This window comes from Ctenopharyngodon idella, chromosome 6, assembly GCF_019924925.1.
Source record: "Ctenopharyngodon idella isolate HZGC_01 chromosome 6, HZGC01, whole genome shotgun sequence".
NCBI classification, from domain to species: Eukaryota; Metazoa; Chordata; class Actinopteri; order Cypriniformes; family Xenocyprididae; genus Ctenopharyngodon; species Ctenopharyngodon idella.
The window spans coordinates 20,418,286-20,441,359 of NC_067225.1; the positions used below are offsets into that span (position 1 = coordinate 20,418,286).

Consider the following 23,074-nt stretch of genomic DNA (forward strand, 5'->3'; position numbering starts at 1 on the left):
GAATAAATATCTAAATCAGTTTTCTGGCATTATTTTGGACTACCACAAGTAGTCTGACACAAGCCATTTTAAGCTGGTCTGAGATCAGTAATTGGCGGGTTTGTAATCGTGTTGCGGCTGGAGTTTGTGAATAGGAGACTGAATCTGGATCATCTTAAAAGTGAGCTTCACAGGTTACCGTCTGCATGGTAAATACATTTTCTTTTTGTAAAATATTTTAAATTGCAGTGTTTTTTTAAGGATAATCCTAACTGCATGTCTTTGTATGTTAATTTTAATATATTTAGGGCGCAGCCAACATACGCTACTGTTACTCGTATGTCTTTAAAAACGTGAGTTGCATCTTAGCCAAAACATTAAATGAAATATATTTTTAACAAAACAAAACAAAAATAAATAAATAAAACATAAGATTTCAGTTTGCTTAAAAAAAAAAACTAAAATAATTATTTTCTTACTAAATGTAGGCCTTCAAAAGTATTTTTTACCTTTCACCAGCAGATGGACATCAAGAGCAATGCATGAGGAAAGCTAACTGGGACAGTCAACCATCTACATCTACTTATTTATTTCTGGTTCTGATATTCATAGCCTATGTTTCTCTGAGATACATATTTTGACAAATAGCATGAAGATAAACTTTTCCCCCAACATTAAAATTTTATTTAAAATGTATATAATTATGCATTTAATGAACTGTTTATATTACGTGGGAAAGTGTAAGCATTAATAGATGCTGTAATTGGTCACTTATTTTGGTTTTTCAGTAGCCTATTTTAATAATGTTTTTGTAGTACATAGTAATGTGATATGACAAATTAAATGTTAAAGTTATATTAAATAAGAGGTCAAAACACTGCATGCAAGAAAATGCTGTGTAGAATAGTGTTATAGAGTAGGCTATAGAACTTTACACAACAGGATATGATATTTCCCCTGCCAATGTACATATTATATAGAGGCATCTAATTTGCAGATGTGCTTAAGGAGGATAATCTCAAACGCCTTTAAATCATATCAGCATCTGCCTCCCTTGTCAGGAAAATGTATGAGGAAGGCAAAAACAGAACATTGTTTTCTTTTGTGTTAGTGCCTGTGAATGCACCTCTATGTAGGTAGTTGTCAAAAGTAACCACACATGCATTCAGGCAAATGTCAATTGTGGTTGAATTGTTTTTATGACATGAATATTTGAGGTTGAAGTTGTCACATGTGTTTAATATCTTGCAATTTTATGCAATGTATTATTAAATGGCTTAAAATTAATGTAATAATTTATAATAATAATAATAATTATTATTATTATTTATAATTATAAGATAATGCCATAATATATTTTATAATAATATATTTTAATATAATCATTTATAATTACTTAATTATTACAAAAAATTATATACAAACATTTTGTTTGGCCAAAACAATAGTTTTTTTTTTTTTTTTTGTAAATTACTTTTATATTTTTTATGTTTTAACAATCGTTTTTCCATTTAAATTTACAAACAGAAACTACCCCAATAACATTACGTGTTAATATAATGCATAATAAAATGCAATAAATAACCACTGGAGTGTGACAATCTGTGCTTGCAATGTGAATGTAGGTAAAAACCTGAAGAAATGCTCCTCTTTTCATTCCCCTACAGTGTTAACCATGAAGCCTTGTAGAATGCAGTTACTGTCAGAGGCAAAACAGCCCTGGGAAGAAGCTTTTGAGTCTGGAAATGCGGAGAAATAGACCAGCGTGCTCGAAGAATGAGAGGCATGTCCTGCACTCTTTCAGCCCCAGCTGAGCGGTGTGCTGTTTTTTAAATCACTTTTCCACACTAAACCTCAGTGTCAGTGACATGCACACCATACACACCGGCTGGATCACACACACAGATGATGTCAGTTCTTGATGCAGAGCTCAAGCAGCATATAGGCAATATGGCTAAACACTCGTTTAATCTTGTAGCAGACATGCTGTACTACTTTAATCCTATAGCATTTGAATATGATGGGGAAGCTGGATGGGGGGTGTAGGCAACTGATGTGTGTGTGCTTGTGTGTGTGTGACCCTCCGACTGCCATTGGATGAGCTCTGTGGGAGGGGGTGTGTTCAGGCTCACAGTATAGCGCTTGTTATGAGAGCCTTCTGCCGTCCCCTTCCACAAACCTCAATAACAACAGTATCGCAGCTTGTGTGTGTGTGTGTGTGTAGGGGAGTGAGGAGTGCCTCTACCGCCGTTGCAGCTGGTTGCGGCTTCCTCCCTGTGCTGGATTTCCTTGAAGGTCTGCCTCACCTCTGCAGTGCCTAGGAAAAAAATAAGGGTCCCCCAGAGACTGAGGTAAGTGATGTGAGATAATGCATTCCTCTTCTGTCAGCTTCATTATTCAACTTTTCTCATGTTTACCTTTGGAAAATGCAGCACACCTCTATAGGTCCCACCCACCTTCCCTTAAATCCACCCTTTTCATTTCTTGTTGAGCATTTCAGACAGCCTGTGTGGTGATTTTTTTCTAGTAATAATTTAAATTTTAGATTGGTTGTCCAGAAACTAGATCTTTCATTGCAGACCTGGCTATTTTTATAGTGAGCTGGCCACCTTGACAGCATTTCTGGCCATTATTAATGCTGTCTAGGTGGGAAGCCCATGTCTCATTGCACAAATAGTCTCATCTCGCGCTTGGTTGTGCTGTTTCAGTTTACCTCCCCGCTGGGTTGTCGTAATGTCGACCAGCTGGCTGTTACTATGTGTCAATCTGGCAGAGATGCGAGACCGTTTGATCATGCCGTAGTGCAGCACTGCGCTCGTGACGCTGGGCTGCTAGAGCTCGCGCGTCTGCAGTCAATAGCTCAGGCTTGGTTATTTTGCGATAGAGGCTCATTTTGCCACCCAGAGACGGTGAGCTCAGCTGGTCGAGATCTCTCTGATATCCCGCGATGCCCGAGGCGAGATCCTAGATGTCATGTAGAAAGGTTCCCTGTTTGACTCGTGTGCAGAGCGCGCTTTCTTGCCAGTTTCATTCGCAATCGAGATTTTTTTATTCAGATGCTATGGGTTTGTCACTGTGCATATATTTGCACACAACACAGGTAGCTTTTATTAAGCAGTGCGTTTTCTAAACTGCACGTTGACTGGAGCAACATGGCTTATTTGTCATTGCCATGATGACTGGGAAAGTGTCCCAATTAACCTGGATTCACCCTCCATCAGTTTATGCTGGAACAAAACTGATATTGATATGGAAAAAATAAATAAATAAAAAAAATAAAAAAAGTCTCATTACAGAGTACAGACAGTCATTACCTTTATGTGGCGTTTGGGGTGGTGGGTCGAATCCCCCTAATTAAGGCCTGTACACCAACAAACGAAGTCAAAACAACCGGTTTGGGGGTCTTCATGGGTTTTAAAAGTTTAAATAAAGGTAAAAGTTAGAATTTAGTCACAGCGCATGTTTTGATCTGTCGCCAAATAGACACTAATAACGAACAGGCCCGCGTTCTTCAGATGAGGTAACCATAGCAACACTGCCGCTGAACGATTTTTATTACATTTATAAAAAGATATAGAATTTAAAAGATACTAGAACTAGGATTTATTGTAAAAGTTTTTGAAAATTGGAGAAAAATAAAAAATTACAACACTGTGTAGGGAACTGTGTAGGACTTATTAAGGGAAATAATCACAATCCCATGAAGCATTGCCAACAGCGTCGAATTAAAAATCGCGTTAAACTCGATTATTGTAAAAATAAGTTGAAATAATGCTGGCTGATAGCTTTAACAGAAGCAAATATCATCGATTAACAATCTCGTAGTTCACAGTAGGGTTGTGTTTAAAGGTTTATAAGTTGGATAATTGAGTTTTTATTTTTCGGAACCCGACTGTTGTAGCCCACTCTATTCATGTTCAGGTTCTGTGACAGTAAAGCCCCACTTTCACTTACAGGTCATCTTAATCATTTTGTCTCTTTTTTAATAATTATATTCCAAAAGGCACTAAAAACAAAGAATATCAGAACATCGCAGCATGCTTCTAAATACAAACAGAATAATTTATCATTGCAGAGATGCAATTTTCACCACTCTTATTATATAGACTATCTAGACAAACCTCATTCTTTACATGGCCGAGAGGGCGAAAAAACACTATCAATGGTTAAACAATAGTGTTTGTTTATATAAGATATAATAATAATAATAAAAAAAATACAAAGTGTTGATTTGCCCCCTCCCTGCGTCCTGGTGGGCCCATATGACTGGCATACTCTGCACCCCCCATTAGGACGCCTCTGATCAGTTTATTATATATGCAGGTTTTAGACATTTAGCTAAATGTGCCAATGGTGTCAGATTACAATTTGTGTAGCACAACAGGGACTTCATCAGATTGCTCGCTAAAAATTGCCTTTACATTATCATAGTTTACCAAAGTTAAAGAAGAAAGATGAAATTCGTTTAAAATTGTCAACCCCCTTGAAAGTCATTGCATAATTGGCTCACTGCCTTTCTTTGCACATGTAATGTCTGCCTGGTTGCCTACAGGCTGTTTGATGTTCTCAGGAATGCAGAGGTACATTAAACATGTGACCTAAGGGCCACCCAGGAGCTCTGACTCCCTAAAGATAAGTTTGCCATCATTCTAGGACTGCAGAAATACTGAGCATTTCTATGTGATTTTGCTATCTATCTATCTATCTATCTATCTATGCATATATTTAATTAGTAATAGTAACTATAATATAGATTTTCATAATATTTAGGTTTTATGTTTATTCATGCATGCATTTATTTATTTCATTATTCTCATCTTAAAGTAAAATCTTAAACCTAGGGGACATTTATTAAAGAAATACATAGACATGTCTTTGCTCTTGTGATCAGTCATGTGGGGTTCTTGCATCAGTGACTGTAATTCCATTGCCTGGTTAATCTCTGAAACACACTCTTAATGGAAACAACAGAGAGACATATTGGGGTAATCTACCAAATATGTTTTAAGTCTCTTGAATATTGCTGTTATGCTGAAATGGTCGTATTGTATGTTTCTTAGTTTCTTGGATGTCTGAAGTGGTGGGCATGAGAGAGCTCGTTGTGGAGGTTATGGAATTTGGCATAGAGAGGTCTCTTGGGGCTTCACATGTGAGGCTCTGTGGGGGCGATTCCTTGTCCATTGTTTTCTGCTGAAGGACATTTCTCACAGAACGGAGATGGAAACAATGGCTAATATAATATGCAATCTGCTCCTGCCCTTTAAATGTATTCCTCATATGTGCATAATAGAAAAAAAATAGTAAGAGACTATGTGGATCTGTCTGAGAGCTACTCAAAGGAAAATCTTCTGACAAGTGAACTGTAGTTGTAGATTGGCCATGGATCTCATTCTCATAAATGGAAACTTTGATTTGTGTAAGAACCACAAGAGTTGACCAGACGTTTACTGTTATTGTGTTTTCATGTGAGGAAATCCCTAAGGGTCCAGTGGATGTGACTGTGTAGACGGTAGAAACCTCAAAGAGGCCTGATGTCTGTTTCGCACCAGATTGTTTTGTTTAGCATATAAAACTCATTATATAGGTATAGTTCACCCACAAATGAAAATCCTGTCATCATTTACTCACCCACATGTTTTGAAACCTGTAAGAGTTTCTTTTTACTTCTTTCTATACAATGAAATCAAACAACTGTCAAGCAAGATTTTCAAGGGAAGATTTTCAGCAAATGATGACTTTCAGTCTGTTACTCGCACAAAGCTATCATATGACTTTAGAAGACTTGGAATATAATGCATGCGTTTACAGACATTTCTATGATGCTTTTGCTTATTTGAGTTTGATTTTGACAGTCCCTGTTCCCCATATACTTGGAAGAGAACAATGTGAATGTATTTTGACATATTTCAAAGCACATTTTGAGTCCCAGAGAAGACAGCTACCATTCAAATGTTTGTGGTCAGTAAGTTTTTTTTTAAATTAATAAAAAGTGACTGTAAAGAAATGTAAATTTCAAATAAATGCTGTTCTTTTCAATGTTCTATTGATCAAAGAATCCTAAAAGATGTATCAAATATTAAGTAGCAGAAATGTTTTCAACTGAGATAATAATAGGATTTTTTTTTTCTTGAGGACCAAATCAGCATATTTGAATAATTTCTGAAGGATCATTTGACACTGAATGGCTGCTGATAATTCAGCTTTGCCATCACAGGAATAAATTAAATTTTATTATATTAAAATATATTAAAATTGAAAACAGTTATCTTAAATTGTAATAATATTTCACAATAATACTGTTTTACTGTATTCATAATCAAATAAATGCAGTCTTGCTGAGCAAGAGACTTATTTCAAAAACATTTTTTTAAAAATCCTACCCACCCCAATCTTTTGAACGATAGTGTAAAGTGGACTGACTCTGCATTGAGAGCTGAGAGATTGTGTGGAATTGGGAGGTTGTAGATGTTAAACTGTGAGCTGTCATCCTATTTCTTCTTGCTGTCTATCAGTGAAGGCAGTACAAATGGTTTGCATTGAGAGTTAGGAATGTAAATAAGCTTTGCATATCAGTGAATCGAGCGCAATATCAGTAAATCAGTTCCACTGTGAGCATAAGTACCCGTGTGCTGGCATGTGTAAAAGTGCATGTGAATGTTCAAAGACAAATGCTGGTTTTTAAGTATGTTCTTGTAGTTGATCTCTTGAACAAATGTTCATTTTAAATTGGTGGGATCTATCCAGGCACATACTGTCTTCACATTGTGTCCTAGACCAGTGAAAGCCACATAGGCCTTTGGGTTGCACTAAATTCCCATACCACCATTTTTTTTTTTTTTTTTCAACCTCTTAAGTCTGACAGCTCCGCAGCTTCTATTGACTCATGGGATAGCAGATTGTCTACTGGTTGCAGAATCTCAGCAGATGCAGTGTGTCATCTGGGTATTTTTTGCCTACTGTATGATAAATACTGATAAAGAATACTGAAAATTTAGACATGATTTGTTTTGCATACAATGTCACAGAAGAGCAAATGTATGTTGCATTTTCCCCCATCTTCAGCCGTAGAGAATCTGCAGATAGAGAAGCTTGGAAAAAAGGTCTACACGTACACAGATGCTGAATGGAGGAGTTGAAACCTTCTGACTTCTTTAGGCAATAATTTCTGTTTGTGTCTGCTTTTGTATGTTTTTGTCTGAATTCTTTTCTGTTTTAAGCAAGACACTTGCGCAACTGTCAAAACATAGTTTTCCTACATATTTCATGGTCATTTCATTACAATTTATAGGTAGTCATAAAGATTTACACTTTGGATTAGAAAGACACAATTAGTGGTACAGCTTGGGCTGCATATAGAGGTCTTTATAGATATGATCTGTCACATACTGTTTGTCTGTTGCCATCCTTGCACTCTCAGATATGCAGTGACATCAGCAGTCTCCAGGAGAGAGCTAATGTAGCTGCACGGATCATTGTCTTTTAGTTATTCCACAAGTTTTAATGTGTATCTTTTGATCTTGTATGACTAGCACTCTATAGTTTCCTTTGTCATGATTTATTTTCCAAGTCAACAAAGAATCACATTTCACATACAGTCTTCTTACATCATAATCCTCTTGTGCAATAAGAAAGAAGAGTGTACAGAGAAAGAAAGAATAAAGAATACATTAAACAACCTTCTTACAAATGCTGAGATATTAGTATGCACATTCTAATGCTATGTGTAGAAACAGCCCTGTTAGAGCCGTACTATTTCTCAGTGGGCTCTAATAATGTATCCAGACTGTTGGGGGTGTAGTAATGTCAGAGATGTAGGTCATATGTAAATATGTTTTTAAGTAATCCTTTTTATTAATGCCCTGTCTGGCACCAAGCTTCTCTGTATATGTCTTTGTTATGAGAGTATGTAACCTAGTAAAATGCTGGCATGCTGGCAACAACCAGAAACTAAAGCTTTGTTACAGATGTTATGAGCTTTCATATTGTCAGATGTTTAAAGCTTCTTGTCAGACAATTTGCCGCTTGCCAACATAGTAGATTTGTCAGTCATGAGGTGTTGAATATTAAAATGAATGATGAAGGTCTGTTGCTGTGTTGCATCTTACAGCTGTTTCTTGTTTAGTTTGTCTTTGATGTCTACACCTGCTGCTTGTATTTATGATGGAGGAACAGGTTATTGGCATGAAAAACTGAAGTTGACAGCTTATACTTCTCATATAATATCCACAATTCAGTATTATACAAAAATTGTTAAAGAACAAAAACTACATTGTATTTTTGTCTTTTCATCAAATCTCTTGTCAAGGGGTCATGAACTGAATTGTTTTAGAATGTTTCCTGTTGTGCACTTATACTGATAGTATAATTTTTACATCAAAAATTTTAGAAATAATTTAGAAATAAAAGGCAATTTTCCTACCCTGATTTTAGCCCTCTGATTTGAACGCTCTGTTTTAAGGGGCGTGTCCGCTGTGAGACTTCAGTGTAAACGCCCACTGCTGTGATTGGCTAACATCTTTGCATCCAGCGGGAGTTTTGGCACGAGTCCAAAACGCTGTTTGATTGACAGCTCCAGTGATTGCAAAGGGAGCGTTCTTTGATCGCTTTCTATTCATAATTTAATCACAGTTTAAATAACAGATTATTTTCGTACTACTAAGAGAAACAATGTGAAGTCCTAGCATTAGGATTCTTTGGAAGGTGTTATTTTTAGTCCAGTGAGTGATCCTGTGCTCTTCTCTCCTCATCATCTCACTAACGCCAGTGGGCGGGGCCAAAGTTGCAATGGTGAAGTGTTGATTTTCTTCTGCAGAGGCGGTCTTTTACCTATCTATTATGTCATAAACAGGCACATTCCAGGACGAGTCGTTCGTTGGGCTTGGTAACATTAAAAGCTGTTTTTGGACTAACAAGGAAGTTTTCAGTTCTGAAACTTACAGGATATTCGTATAGTATGATGACCTTGTATACTGTATGTCAAAAGCTCAAGGAAAATTTGATTTCTCAGTTCATGACCCCTTTAAAAGCTACAGTAAAAACATTTTAATTGGTTAACTGTGAGTTACCTTACCATACAGTGAAAAACTGAATCATAAAATACTGTAAAATTTTGGAAGTAAAAACAGTAAAAAGACATTCCCAGAAGTCCTTGCGTGGCATCACATATGATTATATTTTATTAAAATAGTCTTGGTTTTAATTAGTTTTAGTTCAAGTTTTTTTTTTGGTTATTTTTGTTATTAGTTGTGTAAATTAGGGTGTTTTGGGTTATATTTTCTGTTATTTAGTTAATGGTTATTGCATGTTACCCTGATGGTGTTTTGTCTTTGTGTGTATGATGACCCTGTGCACTGTCTGTATACAAGTATTGGCCAAGCAGGCCACGTACGATGAATTCATCATGTGGCTTTCTATTGTGACCTTTTTTTTTTTTACCGTAAATTTAATTGGATATTACTATTTTTTTTTTTATTTTTTTTTTTTACATTGATTCAGTTGCAATTAAGCCAGTTCAGAACAAGCCTTAAAATGTAAATGTAATGTCAAAAATTCAATAATTTCAGTGATTAATTGAAATAAAAAGATTAGCTGTTTAACATAATTAGAGTTTGCTCCTGGCTACAATGAAATTTTATCTGAGCCTTAGTAGCCGTAAAATCAATTGATCTGCCTTTAACATGCATTATATAATCCATGGTATAAATTAAAAGCTTGTTTGACGATATTTGATATTTTCATACCTGTGGGCTATTTGCAAGATTTAAACATTGTTGAGAAAAATTGGCATGATCATCTTTGAAGTTGGTCAAAATGTCTTAAAGGTTGCCCTCCACATCCTGTTGTTTCTCATTCGCTCTAATTTACCATAGCAGACTCAACTGTTTTTCCCCATTCTTCCAATTTTTTCAGCCTCTTAATTATCATTGCACCCTGGAGTAACTTCCAGTGCCAGCCTTATAAATACACACCTGAAATATGTTTCATGTTAAAGCAATCAAAGGCAGCAAAAGTGTTTATTTTAATTTGAGAAAACCTTTTATGGTGGTTATTCTAGACTGTTTTAGTATAATCCCCATGTCGAGAGCAGTGACAAGCTCTTTGCCAGATGTGACAGATGTGCAGTAGAGAAGACAAGATGAGAGCCATTTTATTTTTCCATAGCAGTCTTTTTCAACTTTCCTTGCACCGTAGCATCTTATAACCTGCATGTCTAATGACATGATATGTATGCAGTTGCATCATATCACTATTACTGTTTAATGTGTAACATCAGCCATTGAGCAGTACTTGAAAAACCTTGTTTCTGCAGCTTGATATTTTGCATTGATAGTACTGTAATGAAGAGACGTAAATTGCTCTGCAAAGCAGAAAGCATGACTGAGAGTGGTCTCATCCTGCTAGATTAATGCAGAGGAAAGCTGCACTGAAACTGATTAGACACTAATCCTAAGGGATGGTCATAATTTACAGCTGTGCAGATGGAACCAACACTTCCACAGCTGAACACATTGATGTCCTCACATCTATTAATCTTTCTTTCAAAAGCATTGTTTCATTGTCAAAGATTGTTGTTGTTTTCTAAAACAACATGTAGACTGTTCAAAATTTCATTCTAAATTTATTCAACTGTAGATTTATTTGCTCATTTTATTTAAAATACTGTGATTTGTATTGTATAGTTCTGGTCCTCTAATTTGATTTGACCAGAGGTGTTCCCAGTTTGCCAATATTTTTTATAACACTTTTATGTCACTTCTATCACTCTGTCTGCGTTTGCAGCTTTCCAAACAGACTTTCAGTTATTTTAATATTATTTATATTGTAATATTTATTAATATTTTTAATAACGTGTATTTATATATATTCAGGTTTCATTTATATTTTAATTTAAGTTGTAATTTTGTCATTTTTATTAGTTTTTTAAGTATTTCTATTTAGCTATTTATTTTTATTTCAGTTTTAGTCATTTTATTACTTAAACTTATTTTACTCCAGGCAACATTTTAAGTTTTGAAAGTTTAAGTTATTCATCAAATATGTATACTTTATTTCAGCTTTATTTCAATTAACAAAAATAGTTTTAGTTAACAATAGCAATGCTGCTGTCAGTCTGGCATTGATTGGTGACACGCAATGGTTGATCCAGCTTTGATGTCTTTTGGAACATTTTTTGTTGGTGGATTAAAAAAAAAAAATGTCCATTTTAGACTGGTTGAGTCTAAAATTTAGGTTTAACCATAATAAATGTTTCCGAGTACCATTAGTTGAAGTAATAAAAACCATCCTGTGTCTTCTAAAAATTCAGCAGGAAGAGCACTACATTTTTTTTCTTGTTATTTCTGATCAGAACTCTAGAAGGAAAGTAGGGAAGTCTTGCAAAATACTTTTGGTCCTAAAGGAAGATTTTTTTGTTATTAATTCAGCCATGCACATCTTAGATACAATACGTGCCCTTTCTCACAATCTAACAGTAAAAAACCTTGTAGAAAAGGAATTCGAGCTATAATTTAGGACAACAAATCTGTTTTTCATTCAGATAAGTCAGAGTTTTGGTAACCACCACAGAGAAAGTATGTGACCACCTGCTTTTCTCCTGCTGTTCCAACCATCCAGTTGCTCTATTTAGATTACAAATCTTTCCTGTCTGAAATAAAACCCTCATCCAACATGTGCTATCGAGAACAGCAGCTTGAGATGGTTTGAGAATCAAAATGGATTTGACACAGAGGGAAAGAACAGTAAGAAAACAGATAGCGACATGAGTGGGGAACTGAAATTGCTTCAGAGAGCAGCTCTGATAAGAATAAGATGGCATCACTGGATTTAAGAGCGAGCAAAAGACAGAGTGATAAAGAAAAGATATAGATGCAGTGTGCTGCATTGCCTCCAGCTCTGTTTTGGCCTATTGAAAAGGTATTAGACTTTTCAATATGGAAGATCCTCAGGGTGCCAGATGCTTCCTGTTGTAGATGACCGCTAACTGAACTCCAGACCACAAATAAGAGATGTGTTAATGTCTGTGTGTGAGAACAAATAGACAGAATAAATTCCCAACCACTTTTGTGTTCTGTGCTAATTATGGAATTAATTTGTTCATAGTTATGTTAATGCAAGAGACAGCATAAGAGGAAGAAATGAAAGGGAGAAATTGTTATGAGTAAAATGGCACCTTTAGGAACTGAAGTCTTGCCTTTAAGTTAAAGGAGCCAATGCCTTTATGATATATAGGCATCTCCTCTTTATTTGGCACTAGCTAGACCAGTTTTACTAAAATAGGACACATTTATTCATTGTGATTAAAAGTTAATGTTGATTAAATAATGTTGATTTATTAATGTTTATTTATTCCAGATCTTTCTTGTTGAATGTCCTGATCACTCACCATCTAAGCTAAGTAAATTTAATACCATAAAGTAAATGCACTTCATACCTCTGACCTACTTATGAGTCAGAATATTCCCTTTAAGTTCAGAAAAAGGGCAGTGTTACGCCTACAGGTTAGGAGCGTGATGATAGTTTCTATTTCAAGCACTGAGTAATCGTGAAATTAGAAACAAGCTGCTTTCCCATGGCTTGATCCTGCTGGTTAAAACAGTGTCAATTAGAAAACCACTGACAATGCCAGTACATGAAGCATTTATGGTTCACAGCACGTGAACATTTAGGCTTTCCTCTGTGGCTAAGAAAGAATAGCAACTCTATATTGGAACAAAATGATCCCCTAAAGATTTTATTGCTATACATTTTCAGAACCGCAGTCCTCCTTATTAAAATGTTAAATGTTTTGGTCATATTTCTAAGTATATCATCACCGGGTTTCTGCTGTTGTAGATCTCAGTCATTGTTTTGTGTTTTCCTTTAAAGATATTAGCAGTGACAATTAGAAATTGTTTCAACAAATGTTAATTTGGTAACACTTTACATTAAGGTTCATTAGTTAACATTAGTTAACTACATTAGTTAACATGAACTAATAATGAACTGCACTTATACAGCATTTATTAATCTTTGTTAATGTTAATTTCAGCATTTATTAATACATTATTAAAATCTTGTTAACATTAGTTAATGCACTGTGAACTAACATGAACAAACAATTTCATTAACTAATGTTAAAGGGTTAGTTCACCCAAAAATGAAAATGCTGTCATTTATTACTCACCCTCATGTCGTTCCACATCCGTAAGACCTTCGTTCATCTTTGGAACACAAATTGAGATCTTTTAGATGAAGTCCATAGGGATCCAACGTAACTACCACTCCAAGGTCCAGAAAGGTAGGAAAAAGACATCATTAAAGTACTCCATGTGACTTAAACTCAAGCGACGTGAGTGCTTTGTTTGTGCAAAAAAAAAAAAAACATAAACATAATTTTCCACTTTACTTACAAAATAATATTATCCAAAGAGTGTTCACGCAACAATACCAGCTCTTGCGTGAACACAAAACGCATGCGTCGTGATGCTCTCGTGAACACTCGCGCATGTGCATTGTGTTGACGCACGGGTCTGAACAGAACACGCATGCGTCTTGAAGATCTCGCGTGTAAGTAGTGATGAATTATGTTTTTTTTTTTTTTTGCACAAACAAAGCAATCGCGTCGCTTCATTAAATTGAGTTTAAGCCACTGGAATCACATGGAGTACTTTAATTATGTCTTTTTTCTACCTTTCTGGACCTTGTGGTAGTTGAACCAAAGATGAACGAAGGTCTTACGGATGTTGAACGGCACGAGGGTGAGTAATAAATGACAGAATTTTCATTTTTGGGTGAACTAACCCTTTAACGAAGATTAGAAAATACAGTAACAAATGTATTGCTTATGGTTTGTTCATGTTAGTTAATACATTAACTAATGTTTAACTAATGAACCTTATTGTAAAGTGTTACCGTTAATTTTTTTTATTCCTTTTAGAGTCAATAGAGTGCCTGTATGTTCACTGCATATGCATTTTTTACATGAATCTGCTGTGTATAGTCTTAAAAGATACAGTTCATTGTTGGCTTAGATGGGATTGTCCTCAGTGGTTCTTATTTTGTCCTTCAGAGACGTAATGATCAGATGTTTCACCATCAGCGGAAATGGAATAAGAGCCTTGCCCACAGTTCCTTAGAGACAAGCCGGACTACAGGAATATGACCTTGGGAACTCTGTACTGTGTTATTTCCTCTTAGAAAAAGCTGGAGAAGTTTTGCATTTCAAGTGGCCTTTCTTTTTTTCGTCTTCTTCCTCCTACTTTATTTTTTATATCCTCAGGAGTTTTAAGATGAGAACAGTGATTTCCATTAAATGATGATTTGGAAAGCAATAGGGAAACAGCTTCTCTTGATAATGTAATATCTTGCATATGATACATGGCAACGGCTAGAGGACTGTTCCATAAGCAGAATCAGTAGCGATATGTGATTTCTTGAAGCAATAGATATAGTTATATCAGTGGCCCTTTCATGTCAACTGTTAACATATCAAATATTTTATCTGAAATGTTCAGTGCCGGAATTATCCAGACTCTTTTCCAGCAAGTATGTTATCACATTTCCAGATATCCTTAAAAAAAAAAAAACAGCACATGCCAGTTACTGATAACAGAGGGTACTTCAAGTTCAAGTTGTAAGTGAAATGGTGCCAGGTGTGGGAGAAGATTCCTTTAAAAACTGGATCTGTTTTTCTAAGCTGTTACTTCTTAAACATTCTCATGCCTCTGATCTGAGAGATTCACTTCTGGAAGCTTCCAGCCTTTGGAAAAATGAGGATAGCCAAGATGGGAAAAAAAAGAGGGAAAGAAATAAAAAAAAGGAGAAAGATGAAGTAGGCAGATCAAAGAACAACACAATGCTGCTTGTCTACTTGAGTCAGAGGAAGCCAAAGCCTGTGAGCTGTGGGTCAAAGAGGGAAAGTTATGGTTCCAACTTTGAAATCTGTACAAATTCCAAGCCTTATTTTTCAAAAGGTAACATTAAAATATGTCTAGGAGCATATTAATATTTAAAAAGTCATTGCACTTTCCCAAGAACTTGTGAGCAATTTGTGTCTGAAAAGTGTTGGAGGCGCTATGTGATTTAATTATCTTGAAAACTTTAATGAACCTCTGTAGGCAGAAAAACTTTTTCGGGTTTATTATTAAATTGTCTTTGCAAAAGAAGAAAACATCAAGCTGGAGCTCTCGCCATTAAAATATTTTAGGTCCCCCGAGAGGTCTTGCATACTGCCCACAGAAATGTAACCAGGTTCTTATTTCTCACAATGCTAGAAGGTAAAAAGCTCTACTCGTTTTGTGACCACCCCCACTAATATGTCTAACCTGAGTGGCAAGATCTACCATGTTAAGCATTAAAGCATTCATATCTAATGCTTGTTTTGTTAGGAATTTAATTATTTATGTTGAAACATCATGCGTAGATTGTGTATCAGGTACATGCTGTTGTTTTGTAGCTCTGGTAGAAGTAAAAAGTTAGGATTCACATGTATGCTTTTGTTAGACACTTCGATCCTTTACATACTGCGGCACTAGCAGTGCAAATGTCCACTGGCAACCAAGTGGTACCAAAACGAGATAAATGACTCCCACTTGCAAAGAGTGGAAAATCAATTCACTTTCTCTTTCACTCTTTCTTTCTCTCATAATTGCGAGAAGCAAACAAGAGAGCATGCAGCGTTTTAAGATTGATTCAGTTGACAGCAAATTTGCAAGTCTGAAGTAGCAAGTAGTGAGTCATATTAAAAAAGTGTACAAGGCGATCGATCGAGTCAATCGATTAGACAGCCTATGGAATCGAGCATATATGGGTTTTTAACTGAGTCATTGTTTTGCGTTCTGTAGGCATATTTTTGAACTGTTGTATTTTTCAAAACTGGCATCAAAGTGCTGAATGAAGCATTTCAAAAATACAGTATGACATTGTCATAAATTTTTTTTTTTGTGTGCAGCCCTGTCAGCATTTTTGCTAAAGTCTGTCTTTGTTTTTGTTTTTTTTGGTTGTCTTTTTTTAGTGCCCATGGGTTAGAGATACATGTTGCTACAGCTCATGTGAGCTAGAGGCACTGGGCTTTGCTTGTCTATCATCGCATTTCTATATGAGCATTCTTGTTTGTTTGCAGCTGCTTGTTTGTGTGTGTGTGTGTGTGTGTGTGGTTCAGGTAAACCCTACATAATGGGTACAAAATGACAAAAGATGGCAATATCCAAAGTCCTTGTATCCGAAGGTCCACATGAGGAAGACGGCTTATAAATCATACTAAATTTTTTTTTTTTGAAAATGTAAAAATGCAGAACGTTTTCTGTGATGGGTAGGTTTAGGGCTAGGGTTAGGGGATAGAATATACAGTTTGTACAGTATAAAAATCATTATGTCTATGGAAAGTCCCCATAAAACATGGAAACCCAACGTGTGTGTGTGTGTGTGTGTGTGTGTGTGCGTGCTTGTGCGTGTGTGTAAAAGTTAATGTTTCTATTGGGGAAAGGTAGGATGATACAATGACAGCAGTGGATACAATGGCATTCTTTACTTTCACATTTCTTTCACCACATCACATGAGCTGCAGACTATCTCTAGCTATGAGTGTTTAAAAGAATGTGCATGTGCAACCAATGATTTATATTTGTATGTTTTAAAAAATTAGTATACACCCCATTTAAACGTTCAGGGTCTGTAAGATTTTTTAAAAATGTTTTTTAAAGGTCTCTTGTGCTCACCAAGGCTGCATTTATTTTATCAAAAGAAAAACAGCCATATTGCAAAATATTATTAAAATATAAAATAACTGTTGTCTATTTTTGATTTGTAATTAATTTTCTGTGATGGCAAAGCTGAATTTTCAGCATCATTACTCCAGTCTTCAGTGTCACATGATGCTTCAGAAATCATTCTAATATGCTGCTTTGGTGCTCAAGAAACATTTCTTATTATTATCAATGTTGAAAATGGTTGTGCTGCTTAATTTTTATTTATTTATTTATTTTTTTTGGTGATTTTTTTCCAGGATTCTTTGATAATTAGAACGTATAAATAAACAACATTTATTTGGAATTTTTTTTGTAACAATGCAAATATCTTTTGATCAATTTAATGCATCCTTGCTGAATAAAAATATTAATTTCTTCAAAATAGTCTTACTGACCCCACATTTTTGATTTACGTATGTATTTATGTATGCCATATTTTTCATGGAAATCAGAGGATATGTGATTTTTGTTGACTGCGAGATAAGATATCCTAAAAAGGAAGGTTTTGAATTTATATATATAATCGGCAATGTGTGAAAAGCAATTATTGCATAGAATGCTTGGGGAATCTATAGAATGCGTTAAGTTTGTAGGCAAAGTATGAAATGTCTGGTTATATAATGTTTATGGTGCATTATGATGCTTATTTGTCATTCTTGGGCCTTGATAGTTCATTTACTTTCATTATATTTGAAAGAACAGCTATTATTAAAGAGATTGTTCACCCAAAAATGAATATTGTGAAGATATTTCTCAAAAAAGCATTTTATTTCATTTTCAGTTTGTATTCTCAATGTGAAATTGTGAATGTAAGTAATGGACTCTGTAAGAGTTTGAGAGGAGAAGATAGAGCACAGGTATAGACATCTCAAGAATGAGGGAAAGAGTGACAGTAAGCTATTGGGGAATGGCCCGGAAAACAGCAGTTTCATGTCAAGAAGTAAATCAAGCAGGAGGGATGGAAAAATGGCCCAAACAACATATGAGTTTGCCCTCACACACATACACCTCTCTTCATCTGTTGACATCAGGTCACATTTCCTGAGAGCATCTTTATCTCAGCAGAGTGACAGCCCCATTTCTCAAACACGTTCATTATCCCACCCTCACCCCTGTGTGTGCGGCCCAAAGCATCTCTCTGTGGTGATTCGCACACTTGTACAAATCTACCTGCCATCGTTTGGTATGAGGGCTAATGTAAAGTCAGCCAGTCAATATTGCATTATAATATTTTCTTCACAATAATGGCCACTGACTGTTCATTATCCAGCTTATTCCACCGTTACATAAATAGATATTCACATGAACATGAAGTATTTTTTAATGATATTTTTTTTAAAACTTACTTACAGATTTGATTAATGTTTCCACTATGACAGTCCAGTCTAGCAATTAGATGTTTGTTTGTTTGTTTGTTTGTTTTTTTGGTTGGTTGGTAAACTATCCCTTTAAATTGTCCCTGTTCTCACCCTGATGACATGAATAAAAATCACTGGAGGACAGAAATAGCATGTGTAGCATGAGTGAGTTCTGCATAGACAGCTGCACATCCATTCTGTAAGCAAGACACCTTTTGCTGGGCATATGTTTTCAAATTTGTTTCTGAATACATTTATTTTTTGTCTATTTGTTTGTCTGTCTGTCTGTCTTTCTTAGACATGATTAGAGAACTATAGATGGTTTCTGTTTATGCTGAGCAATCTGCATCCCATCAGCCGGTGTATGTTTTTGGTCTGAGTAAATAAATACAATAAAAACACATTTTTGTTTACCCATGGGATCCATTAAATAGTTATGCTCTAAACACAATATTTTGTTACTGCTCAAGATTAATTCATCCAGTGCTCTTTTTCTATTGAAAAAACATAGCATAAACAAAAAAAGGAATTCATCAAAGGGTGGGTAAGTCTTTATCTGTTAAGGGCTATTTTGATTTACTTAACTGTTTAACACATTTTTTTTTTTTAACCACTGCATAGTCATGTGCTGCTGCAATTTTTGCCTCAGGGTATTGGTTAATTTACTATTAAATAAAATAAATTTATTATTTGACAGAGATTTATTTGAAATAGTTACTGAAATGGTTGTACACTGAATACCTTTATTTTACATGATGCTAACCAAATTCTTGTTCACACTAAAGAAAGTCAAACCCATTTGTGCTCGGCCTCTATTAACCTGCACCAAAACCGTACACATTTACTCATTTATCGCAAATAAAACCTATGCCAAGAATAACTGCAAAGCTCTCATTTAAATACTGCAATATGATTTTTCTCTGGAACATGTTAATTAGAATTGTATATTTCTATTATATAGGTTGTTTTAATTAGGATTTAATTTGAAATTAAATGTACTGTATAATAATCTTCACGGAAAGAAAAATCTAATGTAGAGAACAATCAAGAAAAGGAAGTAAAAATAGGGTTAATCTACTGAACATATTTTGAGCTCTTGTGCTCAGAGCCCTACACACATGCCTGGCTGGGAACTTCATGATTATTGATAGTGGGAGCAATTTGGCCACATCCTCAGCAGCAGAGCATAAACAGCCCCCAGCAGCAGATCTGCAGAGTTCCAGAATGTGCCTTGTACACACAAAACAGATCCTGTCCATTTAGGAGACAATGAAAAGAGCTTGTTTCTTTCTGTCTTTCTCTCTTGCCTTGTCTTTTGTTCACTCAAACACACAGCAAACCAAGCAGCTTTCTGTTGGTCAATGTAGCAAATTTTGGTGAGCAACTTGAACACGAGCAAAATCTCTGCAGGGAACTTGTTCACTTTCACACAAAATTCTTGATTGCGCAGATTCATAATTAATGACTTGATTTTCACTGAGAGCTGAGTGACCCACCTTTATGCACCTGCAATCTAGTTTATCCGAGCATAGTTTGCACTGGTATATTAGTGTGCTATGTATATTTTATATTCTTTTCTATGTAAAGTAAGTTTGTTGTTAAAGGGTTGGTTCACCCAAAAATTAATTACTCACCCTCATGTCGTTCCAGACTTGTAAGACTTTCGTTCATCTTCGGGAACACAAATAAAGATATTTTTATTGAAATATGACAGATTTCTATCACTCCATTGACGGTCTACACAACTACCACTTTGACACTTCAAAAAGTTCATAAAGAGATCGTATAACTAATCCATATGAATATAGCAGTTTCGTCCAAATTTTCTGGAGACATGATCGATTTATATGATTTAAATGACAGAAAATTCATTTTTGGGTGAACTAACCCTTTTATAGAATGTTGGTAACCAGACAGTTGATGGTAGCCATAGTATTTCCTACTATGGAAGCCAATGGCTACCATCAACTGTTTGATTAACAACATTCTTTAAAGTATCTTCTTTTGTGTTCAGTAGAAGAAAGAAACTCATACAGGTTTGAAACAACCTGAGGGTTGTAGAGTAAGTGATGACAAAATTTTCATTTTTGGGTAAACTATCACTTTAAGATAAAGAAAGCGCTCAGATTCAGCCTGAAAGTTGAAGAATCGTGCCATGCAAATTGTGTACAGTATTGTATATTTTTTAGCAGTAGTTTTGCTGTTACTTGATTTGTATAATACCTTTAGTGAATAAGGTGTGAAAACAAGCCAGACAGTACATGTAAATAAGCATTGCTGTCAGAGAGCACAGTTCATTTTTGTTCACCCTTCAGTGTAGTCTTATTGTATTCTCACTGTGGTTTCAGTTGCTTGTAGACTAATGGGGAAATGATATGCTGCAGAAAGGCATCACCTCCATTATAAATGTGGGTGGGTGGGGGATGTTAGAGATGTTCATCTCTCTCACTTTTTTGGGAGAAAATCAATATCCAAGTCTTAATGTGCCCATAGTGGCCCCAGACTAGATTCTAGTTTCCAGCCATTTTTACTTTAAGTATGGAAATTTTAGTATGAGGTTCGAGGATCATGCAAATTTAATGAGATTGATTTCCCTTAAAAGTAAAGTCTGTGGCACAGTCAAAACATTGCTCTTTTTCAACATCCTGACCAGCCCAAAACAGTAACATTGGCCTCTAATGGTATCTAATGGCATGAATTTGGTAGCGGCTCTATCTGTTTGGCTGACCAATCTGTTTTGCTTTTAAAACTCGTTTTAAAATTATTAAAACTTTTATAATATTAATATTTTAACAGTATGTAATTATTTTTGTAATCTATTGATATGAATAACATATACATTATTTCTATATTAAATAAAGAAATTAAATGAATAAGATTTTTTTTAATTCTTGTCAATTTTTTTCTTGTCAATATGAATACTATATTTTTCCATAATATTAAATAATATTTTAACTTTATATAATTATTTTTGCAATATGTTAAAATTAATCATATAATTATATAATATTTTATTAGCATACAGTTTTTAACAGCATATCATTTTCTTGACTCTTAAATATTTTGTCAAGTGTGTTTGTATAATTCAGTGCAATTGAAAATTATTTTGTCTTCACTGAAGTATCATGCAGAGTAATTAAATATATATATATATATATATATATATATTTTTCATGACTGTGAATTTTAACCATCCCATATTTCTGTGTAACTGCCAGCTTCTTTTCCATTCTAATACTTATGACTAAATCTATGCGAGATACTCTTGACAGGGCCACACAGTTTTATTGTTGTGGTCTCTCTCTCATTCTCAGACTTTCCCATTAGTCTGTATTCTGGTCTGGTCCAGACATGGCAGTTTGAACACAAACAGCCTGAGGTTCTTATCAGTCTTTCTCACACTGCACTCTTCCCCAGGAAACCCGTTCAAACCTCACTTTATCGTACGTTCAGCTCTCCACTCCTCCCTCAGCTTCAGCCATTCCCACAAGCATACTTTTCACATTGTCGCTTGCTCCCCTCTTTATTTAAGATGTTACCTTAGAATTGCACATCTTTTAGCTGACTTTCTCTCTCCATCTAAATCTCTTTCACCAGAAGCAATGTCTGTCTCTCTCCTCTCTCAATAGCTCTCTCGCTCTGTGTTCATAGTTATTCCGGTTCATATCTTTCTGGGTTTTTTCTCTTTTGTGTAGGTTAGTCACATGCTAGAGTTATTTTCTTTCTCCCCTTTCCTTGAGGGTCTTCAGATTCCACAGTCTCAAGACTTCATCAGGGTCAAAGTTTGCAAGCATTTTGCCTGTACTTTTATGTTTCATGTTGAAATCTTTGAGAAAGTTGTCACCTTTATATTAGTAATAATTTCAATAATTAGTCATTTTTAAAGTCGAAATGAAACAGAAGTTACAATTGTTTTTTCTTACATATTGTATGTATATCTGAGTGAAATGGCTTCTCGGACAAGAAAAAATGTAGGGTGGGACTTGATTTTGTATTGGGGAATTGATTGGATCGTTGTGGTTTGCTATTGCTGTGATCTCATGTGAGTGACAGCTTGTCATACCCACGTGCCGGAAAACACGTGATTCGAGAACAAAATAGATGTCGTTCCAAGAGGGAGGGGAAGTTATTTTGATTAAAAATTGTGAGGACACATAAATAAAAAAAATAAATAAATAATGATTTGGATAAATCATTTATAATAACTACTGCAGTATTCCTTAAAAAAATTGTTTTTTTTTTTGTTTTTTTTAACAGAAACATGGCATAAAATTAATAGAACTGTTTTTTTTGTTTGTTTGTTTTTTTTGTTTTGAACTTTCCTTGAACCTTGGTTTTTGTACAAAAGGTCATTTTACTAGCTTCTAATCTAGCAAGATGCCAAATTTACAGTCTCAGTAAATAGAAACACATTTGATGCCATTTTTGATGTGGGAGCATTTGATCTGTTGAACAGTTTGGTCACCCTCACTCCAGCCAAGGGGGGTTTTGAGGTTTACAGCAGATGATGAATAATACCATATAGTTTGTAATCTAATCTACAACGATGCTCACATAGCTCACTTCACATTGTGTGAGCATTAACATCAGTTCCTCTCATGCCTTGAGAGAGCCGCATGACACAGATGCCAGTGTGCAGTGAAGCCTTAAGGAGAGAGCAGAATTTGATACAGGATCGTGGTTAAAGCCAGCGGAGGGCATTCACGGCTCAGTGTGTTGTCACTGTATTTAACATGTTTTTCACTTTCTACAGAGAGTTGAGTCACTTTAAGTTGGTTACTTGATTTATCTGAATAATTTTAAGTATGAAACCAAGTGTTAATCTATTCACTATCACTGAGCAGAATGAGTGTTGATCGTGTGTACATGATTGATGACTACCACTTTCCACTGAATGTGGTAGATAACATTTTCCACATAAATGTAGCCTAAGTGGAAATTGTTAGCTAAAATAATCGTGTGGTTGGCACCCCACCCACTGCCCGGCCCTCCCTCAATCTTACAGTACATCTT

At 35.2% G+C, this 23,074-nt stretch overlaps 1 protein-coding gene across 1 annotated transcript in view; it reads left to right on the plus strand.

The window, feature by feature from the left end:
* Positions 1-49: 49 nt before the first annotated feature.
* kank4 (KN motif and ankyrin repeat domains 4) overlaps positions 50-23,074 on the plus strand; it is a 52,694-nt gene continuing 29,669 nt past the window's right edge. The window contains exons 1-2 of the mRNA XM_051898314.1: positions 50-188; positions 1,647-2,330. The gene's annotated coding sequence lies outside the window, so the exon portion shown is untranslated. The remainder of the gene's footprint in view (positions 189-1,646; positions 2,331-23,074) is intronic.